Source organism: Bufo bufo, chromosome 3 (assembly GCF_905171765.1).
Source record: "Bufo bufo chromosome 3, aBufBuf1.1, whole genome shotgun sequence".
NCBI lineage: Eukaryota > Metazoa > Chordata > Amphibia > Anura > Bufonidae > Bufo > Bufo bufo.
The window spans coordinates 46,928,324-46,941,250 of NC_053391.1; the positions used below are offsets into that span (position 1 = coordinate 46,928,324).

At 48.3% G+C, this 12,927-nt stretch overlaps 1 protein-coding gene across 4 annotated transcripts in view; it reads right to left on the reverse strand.

Moving 5' to 3' along the window:
* TIAM1 (TIAM Rac1 associated GEF 1) overlaps window positions 1-12,927 on the reverse strand; it is a 323,389-nt gene that overhangs the window by 165,860 nt on the left and 144,602 nt on the right. Inside the window, exon 1 of one of the 4 annotated variants that reach the window (XM_040423179.1) lies at window positions 5,683-5,794. The exons of the other annotated variants lie outside the window; for them this stretch is intronic. The gene's annotated coding sequence lies outside the window, so the exon portion shown is untranslated. Of the gene's footprint in view, window positions 1-5,682; window positions 5,795-12,927 lie in introns of those variants that run through there. 4 annotated transcript variants of the gene reach the window in all.

A 12,927-nucleotide genomic window follows, 5' to 3' on the forward strand; every position in this document is an offset into this window, starting at 1 on the left:
ATGTGGTCCGCAAAACGGCAACGGGCAGCCCTTAGGCCTCTTGCACACAAACGTTTTTGCGGACCGTATACGGAACCATTTATTTCAATGGGTCCACACAAAAAAAAAACGGAAGGTACTCCGTTTGCATTCCGTTTCCGTATGTCTGTATTTCCGTTCCGCAAAAAAATAGAACATATCCTATTATTGTCCACATTACGGACAAGGATAGGGCTGTTCTATTAGGGGGCAGCTGTTCTGTTCCACAAAATACGGAATGCACACTGATGTCATTTGTATGTTTTGCGGATCCGTTTTTTTGCAGACTGCAAAATACATACGGTCGTGTGCATGAGGCCTTAGGAAAAGAAACCTATTCACAGAAAACGGTTTTGTGGGTCAGTGAAGGGCAGGGTACTGGTTTAGCTGGGTAAGGCCTCTTGCACACGACCATATGTATTTTGCGGTTCGCAAAAAACACAGATGACATCCGTGTGCATTCCGTATTTTACGGAACAGCTGGTCCTCCATAGAACAGTACTGTCCTTGTCCGTAATGCGGAAAATAATAGGACATGTTCTATTATTTTGCGGAAAGGAAATGGAAAGCACACGTAGCAACTTCAGTTTTTCTTTTTTTTGTGGACCCATTGAAGTGAATGGTTCCACTTACGGTCCGCAAAAAAAGAAAAAAGACACGGAAAGAAAATACGTTCGTGTGCATGAGCCCTAAGATGCACCTAGCCTTTCTGCTGCCTGAGGCGAAATATGAAACGGTGCCCCCCACCACCACCCCCCCAATGCCAATTTCTTAACCTAACCCCTTCCCTCCAGCCCTACTATTAAAAGGCATACTTGAAAAACATTACATACAGAGCTACAAAACATACAGGGTAATACAGCGCCACATACTGACCTTCCCAATACTATACTGCAGAAACCGATAATCCCCCTTCCGCTGCTCCCTTCTTACCCCTACCTGGTGCTGCCTGAGGCATTTGCCTCACCTCGCCTCATTGGTGGTGTACCCCTGGTAAGATGCCACCGACGTGACACTGGTCTGAAATTTCAGCAACAGACAGAGGAAACTTTTCTCCCTTACACTCTTGATGAAGGATCTTGGTCATGTAAAGTCTATGGCCAGCTTCAAACAATTTTTGGTTGGATATGATTTTTTTGTTTTTGGTTTCAGTATCCAAGCAGAGATTCCATAGACATCAATAGAAAACCCAAAGGCACAAGCAGCAAATTCCTAGTCGCTTCGGCTACCTGGCTCCTGAAATAAGCCCAACTGTTTCCGAGTCTACGGGCGTCTAATTGTGCAACACAAACACTGGACCAAACAGCCAACAAAGAAGTTGCAGATGCAGAAAAAAAGTTCTCCTTAAACCCTGAACAACAGGACTGTGTCGTGTCACTTCAATTACACGACAGATATTTCCCCTCAACCATTCCATTCATGTTATTGCACGGGCAACTGTGTTCGTGTGACACTGCCGTAACGCGCTGCAGCATTCCACCGACACCAAGTAACAATGATGCCTTGTTTACATGGCAGGGGAAATGGTGGAAACTAGGGGTTATAACCCTTGCTTTCCAAGACCGATGCATCCAAGATGACCTTTTGTATTTTATCTAGTGGTAACAACATGGTCTCTACAAAATTGCAACATGTACACAAATGAAAGAACCTGGTGTCCCCACCATAGAGCGCTTCATTATTGCCCCTTTGGGTTGTAGAGTCTCAGGAAACAACTACACATCACAGTAAGATACAAGTTATCACAGCAAATATCTCAAAGTTTCATTCTGGAAATTTCAGGTTAGAGTGGGAAATCGACTTTTTGCGAGGGCCCATATCACGGGACCAAAAGAGCCGGGGGAAATCAACTTTTTGTGAGGGCCCATATCACGGGACCAAAAGAGCCGTCGGAGATTTGTAATGTACCTAGTCCATTTTAGATTTCTTTGGTGTTCGACTGTGAAGCCGTTCATCCTGCTCCTTTTGCATACAGAATTTATCATCAAAAAGCTGCCATCAGCCGTGCGTAATCTGCTTCCCATTGTTTTCAATGGGACGGCGCACCGCTGTTGATGCAACTGCATTATATAGCGACTTTTCCCTTCTTGGCCCAACTGTGGCCATAAGCTGCCGCCTCCCGTGCGGTGTTATCGCAATTCATGCGATTCTCGTCTTCTTTGTGTGGTGCCAAATCAATTAGAAGTATAAGTAGGGGCTCCGTAACGCTTTCATAAGGAGACCGGACACACAAGTTGGTTTCATGAAAGCATCTTCTCAAATTTTTTGCGAAAGCAAACTACTGTCTGTAATCATGATCTGACAGGTTGGACTTTTTCGCGGCTTTTCAGCTGAAAAGATGCGGCATTAAAACTTCAAACTGCTGCGGTTCCGCTGCAAAATATCATTCTACTGCATAATAATTACCGTATGTGTTTTGGCTTTTCCGAAGCAGAAAGTTTCCATTCATTTCAATCCTCATCAAAATTGACCAAATATTTTTCATCCTAACCCACGTGTAAAAATCCACACCGACACACCTTCTGCCAGTGTATAGGCGCCCCTAACGTATGGCATGGTTGGCTACATTCGCAAGACCGGAACATTTTGAGGCCTCATACGTTTTGCAGCCCACAAATTGCAGATCTGAATAACACGGTTACCAGCCGAATGCATGCCGCCATTTCTTTTCCAACTCCTGTAGAAACGTTCTATCCTTGTCCGCAAAACGGACAAGTATGGGACACATTCTATCTTTTTCGCAGGGCCACATATTGGACATAGGACAAAAAAAAAATCGGATCAGATGCGGACAGAACATACGGTCATGTGCATGAGACCTTATGATAAATCCATATTTTTTTGCGGATCCGTGTGGCCGCTTTGCAAATTATAGAAGGTCCTATTCCTGTCCGCATTGCAGACGAGCACAGTCCTTTCTATTGATGAGAGTGAGAAAAGCACGGAAGGTATCCATACTACGCAGAGCAGTTTGTGGACAGAAATACGGAAAACGACCGTGCGCATGAAGCCTTAATGATAAAAAAATCTCAATAGCCCAGTCTTTTGCCCCTAGTCTTGTGAAATTCCACGTTATATTGCATTTCTATTAACAGATACCGGATTAAGAAAACGTCACTTTTTATTGCAAAAATTTCTCCAACACTCTACACAAAGGGCCTAAAAAGTAATAAGATTTAAAAAAAAATATAAAACATTAAAAACTATTTAAAAGCCATGAGGACACCGGGTCCCCTTTCTATCACAGTGCATGGCTTCATACCGTAGTTAAAAGAGTCAAACCCTACAAGCCGAAGACAAACCCTGTGCAGAGCGATGAGGGGGATGGGGAGGAAAATTCTAAACAAAGATGAACTACAAGAGGAAGAGCTGCTGCAGAGACCCCGGCAGAGGTCACCTCCAACAAGACAAGGCGTCATACTATGAGTAATCCACCCGGCCTGTAACACAATACTCTAAGGAGGTAAAAACTGGAAATGCAACTAGAAGTTATTACAAGGATTATAAAGGGTCAGAGTAATCAGAAAAAAGGCACAGCGCATCTCATGTCCAACCCATCGCCCGGCAACATAAATGCAACAATCCACAAAAAGTAAAAACAAAATAAAATAAAAGTATAAAAGATCGCCCCCAAAAAAAAAAGACTAAATTCCATTAACAGAGTCTAATTTGGGACGTTACCAATATAAGATTCCCACCACATTTTACAGCACGTGACTGCGATCGCCGTGTGTACATCGCGTTATCTAATCTTACAAAAATCAATCTGGCCAATCTAAACAGTAACGCATCCAGAGACTAAACAGACCACAAATGACAAAGCAAAGAACACACAGCGAACCTATTCCTACAGAAATAAAGCTGGCTATACACACTAGGCTAAAGGGCCCTTTGCACGGGCCGAGAATCCCATTGATCGCTAACAAGCAATCTGGCGGTGTAAATGCACTGCCGATTACGTCGTTCATCGGGTAATTGGATTGTTTGTGCAAACACAAAAATCCTCGTTTCCCAAAAGCAGATGGTGCTTGTGTAGAGCGAAGGCAGTAGCGATCACTGTTCCCCATACTCTGGAGATCACAGCATGTAAACGCAACGGTCTCCTCCACTAGCGACCAGCAGATTGTCGCGAAGGAACGCTTCCTTCCCGACAATCTGCTGTAATATCGTCCTGTGTAACGGGACCTTAAATTCAAATTTTTGGCAAAGCTAATCCGTCAGGCTGTTCCAGCAGAGAATAGTCATCGGGGTTCTCTGGCATAGCCTGATCGTGCCAGACCCCATTGGTAGAGACATGGCAGCTCCCCAGCATAAATGCCGGATTCGGCCAGACAAATACTGTTGCATGCAGGAATTTTTGTCTGCCCAAATCCTGGCATTTATCTTGAGGAGCGGCCAGATTCCATTATAGGCAATGGGGTCAGGCGGGCACGTGCCACTATTCGAGAACCCCGGATTAACTTTGCTGCAAGTGTGAAAGTAGCGTTAGATAGCTGTCAGCCCAACACTTCTTTAGCTCATGGCCAACTCTCCAAAACACATGCATGCTTGGCCGAGGGTGCATGTATGTCAAAAGGTTAGAGGGGAGAAACCTGCTATCAGATTCCTGCAGAACCGCTCATCAAACTGCAAACTGCACACATTAGATGGTCGCTTGGTTCAACCAAATTTATCCTAAGTGTGAAAGTCATTACACCAATTAGTGAATTATGGGCAGACCTATTTTCAGCGGGCAGTCTGGGTGTATGGGGAGTTCACAAGCAGTTTCTCCTCCGACATCATCTGTTGGGGAGGAGACGGATCGGGCAAACAAACGATCCCAAATGGTATATGTCAGCGCCACATAACAATGTCTGTTCACACTGAGCGATGATCGGTAGGATTAATATAACGGGTAACTGTTACCAAATAAAGGGGAGAGTCTGATCGCCTATAATATAAAAATACACAGCGACTGAACATTTCCTGCAAATCGGTAATCACTGGCGGCACTGACGGCTGCTGGCGATCTCTACAATACCGCAGGATGCACAAGATAACGGCCTCTACCTGTATATAGGAAACCTCAGAACAAGATCAAAACCTGCGTGACAAAGGCTGGCAATCACAATGCACAGTCTCAAAGGGGTCTTCTAGGAAACAATCAGAGGCTCCGAGATCTGCTCTCAAGGACCAAAACGCTATAAAATATTGCAAAAAAAATAAAAAAAATAAAAAAAAGTGCTCGGTTATGAATCGTGCCCCGTTAAAAAGCATTCATCCCTCCCTCAACATCCACAGATGCAGCAGAGTTCAGCTGGTGACACAGCCATGTGTTTTCCTAGGAAAACCCTGCAGACAAACGAAACATTCGACACCGTTTCCCCGACAAACAGATGTAGCAGAGCTGAAGTCGTCCTTTATCCGTTCCTTTTGTGTGCTGCAATAGCTTTGAGCAGGTATAACGCCATGCTACAGAAACACTGTGACAGTAGTGCCCTATGACAAACTCCGTTCAGCTAAATGAGAAGTTTGCCAAAGGTCCTAACTCTGCTCCACGCTGCTGATTCCTCCCACAGCAGAGCAGTCTTATTGTCCCATACATTCAATGAGAGCCTAAAACACCCGGCACACGTCTCCGCCGCCCTCCAGACTGTGCAGGGACCCCCAGAGAAGGCAGCTCACCCATTGTGTAGCCCGGCGCACGCTTCCCCTCCTCGCCGTCCTCTTCCACATGCTGCTCAGCCCCGGCAGCCACACAAATGAGAAGCCTCCTCTCAATAGATGGAAGTGTCGGCTGCCAGGCATGTGGGAGGATCACCAAGTCTCAGATGAAGATGAGACCGGCCATTTGGGGCGTGTTGTGGAACCTCCTACCTCCTTTTTTATCTGTTGGTATTTAGTCACACTAGACAACCCCTGGCTTGTGGGAACCTGCGGCTAGTGCTGACCCCCTGCCGCTGGATCTGATTGCCTGAAGGCCATCGCTAATGGAAGCCACAAATTTGCAAGTTAAAAACAAACCAAAAAGAAGCTACACAGGTAGCCGAGGCACAAAAGCGTGAACTGTCCCCACCCTGCCGGGAGAGGGAAAAAGAGCTCATTTAATGCCTGGAAATGGGGAAGCATTCGGGGGGAGGGGGGGGTGAAAATTCTCAGGACAGACCCCCTCACAGCGAATCCAGATATCCGATATTATGAGACGATTACAACCGCGCAAATTGATTTGATACAAATCGAATGTGTAAAAACTCAAGCTACGTCCGAATAGAATTGAGAAAAAAAAATAATACATAAAAAAATTAGAGATTTTTCAAAAAGTGAGAGATGAGAGAAAACGAGTCCATCAAAGTGTCGCACAAAGTTTTCAGCAAATTGCAGAATTTTCAATGGAATTGTCGAATTTGTCGACCGGACCAGACGAATCAAACCCAAGTCGAATTTTGAGGGATTTCCTCACCTCTAAGGGGTCGTTCACACGAGCGGATGCCGTGCGGGTAATCTGCTGCGTGAGAGAGAGCCAAGCCCCGCTCCGGACAGCAGAGACACGGAGCAGTAACATGATTGATAACGCTCTTTGCCTCCCTGTGATCTTTTTACTACAAAATCACGGGGACAACTTTACCTCACTGTGATTTTGTAGTAAAAAGATCACAAAGAGGCAAAGAGCGTTATCACTCATGTTACTGCTCCGTGTCTCTGCTGTCCGGAGCGGGGCTTGGCTCTCTTTCACACAGCGGATTAAGCGCATGGCATCCGCTCATGTGAAAGAGCCCTAATAGTATTCGATTTTTGTGATTTAAAGGGGTTGTCTTATCTCGGAAAATGAGGGGGCTTATCACTAAGATATGCCTCCATTGTCTTATAGGTGCAGGTACCACCTCTATATCGAGAACAGATCCCTGAAAGCGGTGTAGAGGGCACTGCGCATGCACAGCCGCCCCTCCATTCATTTTCTATAGGGCTGCCAAAAATAGAGCGCTGGCTCGGCCCATAGAAGTGAATGGGAGCGGTGGCCGGTTAGGCGAGGTGCGCTCCCAATCACTTCTATGGGGAGAGCGCTCGGTGGTGGCCGGAGCAGAGTCCTCCAGCCACCACCTTGAGGGGCTCCATTCCCGATAGAGATGCAGGTCCTAGCGGTGGGACTCGCACCTATAAGACAGTGGGGGCATATATTAGCAATATGTACTCAATGTCTAAGATGAGACAACCCCTTTAAGACTTTGCAGAATTTCTGATAATTGGTGAATCTGATCGATGATTTGCTCATTTCGACTGACGTGATTGATGACGATCTGTGTACAGCGCTGCAAAATATGTTGGCGCCAAAAGCCATCTAAATAATAAATCTCTACTCACTCATCAATGACCGCAAACTGCACTTAAAGGAGTTGTAGCAAGCCCCCTTTTCCAGAGTAGACCCGCTACCTGATGCTGGCCCCCAGCTCCTGTGCTGCTTCGTTTGGGTCCCTGGATGTAATCTATTGTTTTGATGCCGCTGTAGCCAATCGCTGGCCATAGCGCTGTCAAACTAGGAGTTTACAACCAGGGACCTAAGCAGAGGCTGGAGAGTGCAGGAAGCAGGTAAGTGTCCTTCCCTTGGCAGGTCTACGAAGGAGGGAGGGGTGCTGAAAACACCCCAAATGTGTACAACCCCTTTAAAAAGAAGGAGCATTGCTGCATTCATTCGGCTGTATCTACCTCGCATAGAAGCGAAGACATGCGCACTGCCACCTCTCCATTCCTTCGCTGCCTGGAAGCGGCAGTCAACATGCGGGGGTTGGGGACATTTATTAGACATTTATGGCACATCCTGTCGAATACCATAATCTCTGAGATTGGAATACACCTTTAAGAGGAAGGGAAGAAACGAAAGAAAAAAAAAAATTGCACAATAAATCAAGTTTCATGACCCACTTGCAGCTACCAGCTCCTTTGAAGCTATTGTCTTAAAGTGGTATTCCGGTTATTTAATGGTTTCCCCTATCCATAGGATAGGGGATAAATATCAGTCTGGTGGGGTTGGACTGCTGCACTGTGACCCTTACAGATCACAAGAACGGGTTCCCCCCCAAAAAAACTACAGGTTTCCATTCTCGTGACTGGTGAGGGTCCCTGCGATCAGACCCCAACCAATCTAATAGTTACCCCCCTTGAAATAACAGCAGTGCCCCTTTAAGGCCAAGAAACAGGGCAATTACTGTGAACAAATGCTTATTGGAATGTTCTTCTCCGATAATTGCTCCGATCCTCAGTCCGTGTGAAAAGGGCTTTGGGGCAAACTGATAAGTTGGGATGGCTTGTGTTCTTAATAAAAATCAATGCCCGTTGCAATGTGAATTTCATGTATAGGTTTCACTGGAGCCACACTAGGTGGCGCTACAGAAACAACATGGACGTACTGGTCAAAAAAGAACGACTCACACCCGTCAGTCACAGCAACTGCTATATATTTGCTCTTGCGCAGCACATCCCCCGTATAGCCTACTGGCGCACGTCTCTGCGATCACTCCCATCATGGAGGCGCTGACGGAAATCAACAGAACAGTTAATCACAGGGTAACGCTGGGATTGTCACAAAGGAAATGCTCAGGGGCAGAGAATGGAGATGCCACCTTTCATCACCTGGCACAGACTGCAGTCATGATGATGCCAGCGGGACAAATAGCTGCAGAGAAGGCAAACACACAGCTGGGCAGTGCCCTGTCAGTGTGGGCACTCACAGAACAGAGATCACTGAAAGCTGCCATTTACTTGAAGAGGATCAGCTGCAGTAGCAGATTCCAGCCATGGACAAGTGGGGGCGCTATTATCTGGAGAAAAAGCAGACCAGATTTCTTCAAAAGTTCCTCACGTATGGATAATCATGTCCAACAGCTTGGGGCTTAGAAGGCCTCATGTATACAACCGTATGTATTTTGTGGTCAATAAAATAGGGATGACGTCTGTGTTACATCCGTTTTTATTTTATTTTTTTGAGGAACCACCGACTTCAATGAGTTCATGGTCTGCATAGGATATGTTTTTGCAGAACAGACATACGTATGCGTAAAGATGGGGCTAATATGGGTAAAATATTATGCCCTGCTCTGAACTGACGAGGGGCTAGAGCCCTGTAACAGTGCCGTCTACCCATGGGTCTCTGGTTTGGCGGATATGAGCTCATTTCCATATTCTTTCCCATGAAAAACTGCCTGAAAATAAATCTCCAAACAACCCCAAGTCCCCAGCACCCTCCTGACCCCCAGACTACTGCTCAGCAATGCTATGCTGCCCCCACAGGCGATACGTGAGAATTGCAGTGATCATTTCAGTGCAGAAAGATACCGTAACCATTTTTCTTTACTAATTATAATCTTCAATACAAATCCTATAAATAGTATAATCTTGAGGTGGGCAAATATATGCGTCACGCTGAGACCAATCCAGTAATGTACTTTATTTACGCTCTATTTTATATCAGTTTGTCATGCGGGCGTTTCTGCCTCAGCCAAAATGATGGGCTTTATTATTGTAAACTATAGCCAGGGTGCGCGCGCCCCCCCCCCCCTACCTGACAGGGAAAGAAGGGCGCCCCCCCACCCCAACCCCACAGGGAAAGAAGGGCGCCCCCCCCCCACCCCACAGGGAAAGAAGGGCGCCCCCCCACCCCACAGGGAAAGAAGGGGCGCGCCCCCCCCTACCTGACAGGGAAAGAAGGGGCGCCCCCCCCCCCCCCCCTACCTGACAGGGAAAGAAGGGGCGCCCCCCCCCCCCCCTACCTGACAGGGAAAGAAGGGGCGCCCCCCCCCTACCTGACAGGGAAAGAAGGGGCGCCCCCCCCCTACCTGACAGGGAAAGAAGGGGCACCCCCCCCCTACCTGACAGGGAAAGAAGGGGCGCCCCCCCCCCCCAACCTGACAGGGAAAGAAGGGGCGCCCCCCCCCCAACCTGACAGGGAAAGAAGGGGCGCCCCCCCCCAACCTGACAGGGAAAGAAGGGGCGCCCCCCCCCCCCCAACCTGACAGGGAAAGAAGGGGCGCCCGCCCCCCCAACCTGACAGGGAAAGAAGGGGCGCCCGCCCCCCCAACCGGACAGGGAAAGAAGGGGCGCCCCCCCGCCCAACCTGACAGGGAAAGAAGGGGCGCCCCCCCCCCAACCTGACAGGGAAAGAAGGGGCGCCCCCCCCCCCAACCTGACAGGGAAAGAAGGGCGCCCCCCCCACCCCACAGGGAAAGAAGGGCGCCTTCCTCCACCCCACAGGGAAAGAAGGGCACTCCCCCACCCCACAGGGAAAGAAGGGCACTCCCCCACCCCACAGGGAAAGAAGGGCACTCCCCCACCCCACAGGGAAAGAAGGGCACTCCCCCACCCCACAGGGAAAGAAGGGCACTCCCCCACCCCACAGGGAAAGAAGGGCATCTCACCAGCGTTACGAGCCTGACATTTTAACGGACCTTGGAACATGACAAGGGGAAATAGCAAAGTCAGACAAGGAAGGATGGATATTTGGCGTGGCTCTTTTCACTTGTCATGTTCCAAGGCTGGTTAAAAAGTCAGGCTTTGACTCATAAGCAGCCACTGTTAAAAGGAGGCGCTAGTGAGCTGGTTCTCTTTGTCCGGAGATACTTCTTTTCATAAGTTTTCTTGGTTTCTCCTGCAGCACTGCTAAAAAGTCTCCATACACAACTGGTCTCTTTAAAAGGGCTTTCAGATATTTTTGAACTTGTGATCTCTCTTCCGTATAGGTCATCAGTATCTGATCTGTGGGGGTCCGACACCCGGGACCCCCGCTGATCAGCGGTTTGAGAAGGCACTAGGGTTCTCAGTAGCGCCTCATCCTTCTCTCAGCTTTCCCTAGGGCGAGGGGTGGGCAACCTGCAGCACTCCAGCTGTTCTGAAACTACAACTCCCAGCTTCTTAACAACAGCTGGAGTGCCACAGGTTGCCCACCCTTGCGGCCTAGGCCATGTGACATCATGTTCATCAGTTACATGGCCTAGGCGCAGCTCAGCTCCATCGAAGTGAATGGGGCTGGGCTGCAATACCAAGCACAACCACTATACAATGGATGGCGCTGTGCTATTGAGAGCGCTGATTCCTTCTCAAGCAGCTGATTTCAATATGCCCAATCCTTCTGTTTTTGGGGAAATAAGCCGGCCTCCAGGTGTCTGACAGAAGTTTTCTCCCCTCTTCTGCATTCACAAAACATGCAAGCTTGGCTGAGCATGCATGTTTATTGGGGGGGAAATCGGAAGAGACAGCCCACCTGCCTCCTCTTCTACCATCCCCTTGGGTCCAGGTGTGGTGCACCAGATCACAACAGATCTTGCACCATAGCGAGGACATATAGCACACCTTCAAATACACCCCCCAGCATGGGAAGATCGGAGATGGCCTCCTGGGAAAGGACAGACACTTCATACTGTACGTAGTGTAATGACCCCATTTTGCTTGCTAAGCAGGGCGTGTATGCTGAGAAGCCCATACAATGACGTGCAGTCATCCATTGTCTTCCTCAGAAGGTACAAGTACAGGCCTGTGCAGGACTTCACCTTCACCAATCTGCATATGAACACAATACGTCCTGTGCGAGGCTTCCTCCGCTCCCGTCCCACGAGATCAGGTGTCCAGGTTCACACACAGAAGCAGCACTCCCATCATGCTGGGAGGAAACCATGTCACCGTATGCCACTGAGAAGGTATTAAAAGGGTTCTCTCATCATAACTACCCACAGTATAGATGGTAAGTATCTGATCAGTCGGTCCAAATGCTGAGCTCCCCCCTACGATCATGAGAACAGGGGCGTTACTAAGTCCAGCGAGTAAATAGAGCGGCGATCATGCATGCTGCCACTCTCCATTCATCTCTATGGTAAGCAGAGCACAGCGCTGGGCAGTCTCCAGCAGTCTCATGCGTGACCGTCACTTCCTACAATCGAAAGAGTCAGCAATCCCTGTTCTCATAATGAGTGGGGTTCGTGGCAGTCTGACCTCCACCGATCAACCATCCTATGGTCAGGTACAGGGGCGTAACTACCATGGCGGCAGACCGTGCGACTGCTATGGGCCTCAGGGCAAGAGGGGGCCCAGTCTTACGCCTCATGCAGACGCCCGTGGAGCGTACAGCGTCATTGGTTGCTAAGACGCCGTGCGTTCCTGCAATGCCAGTGCAGTATCTCACGGACCGTGTTCCACGGACGTCTGCATGAGGTTTTAGTTGGGATTATCGCCTCTTATACTGGAGGTGACTTGGTCAGGACTCTACCCTCTAAAGCAGGCATGCTCAACCTGCGGCCCTCCAGCTGTTGCAAAACTACAACTCCCATCATTCCCGGACAGCCTACAGCTATCAGCCTACAAAAGGGCATGGTGGGAGTTGTAGTTTTACAACAGCTGGAGGGCCGCAGGTGGAGCATGCCTGCTCTAAAGGAACCACGTTGAGCAAATGAGGCAGTGGAAAAATGGTCCTAGGGTCATTGAAAGGGGTTTAGGCAATAACCCTTCTGTCCTGTGGGGGGGCCCGGTTTGATTCTTGCTATGGGGCCCTTACTTTTCTATGTATAACACTGTTCAGGTAGTAAGTTACGTTGGGGCATCCCCTTTCAGCCTCATGCAAATGAATTACGGATGCGCAAAATACAGATACCGTTTGCATTCTTTAAAGATCCACTAATTTCAATGGACATGCTATATCTTTCTGAGGAACGAACATATGGGTGCGTAAAGCAGACTGATCATCCATGTGCTTTCCGCATCCAAACATCCATCCTGCAAAAAGATAGAATTTGTCCGCAAAATGAGGACCATGGACCTATTGAACTCAATGGGTCTGCACAAAAAGAGTGCATGAGGATTTAAAAAGGATTTCCAGGAGTTAAAAGGGTTTTCCGAGATTTTAATACTGATAGGCCATTGGTATCTGATCGGTAGCGTTCCGTTTGAGAAGGC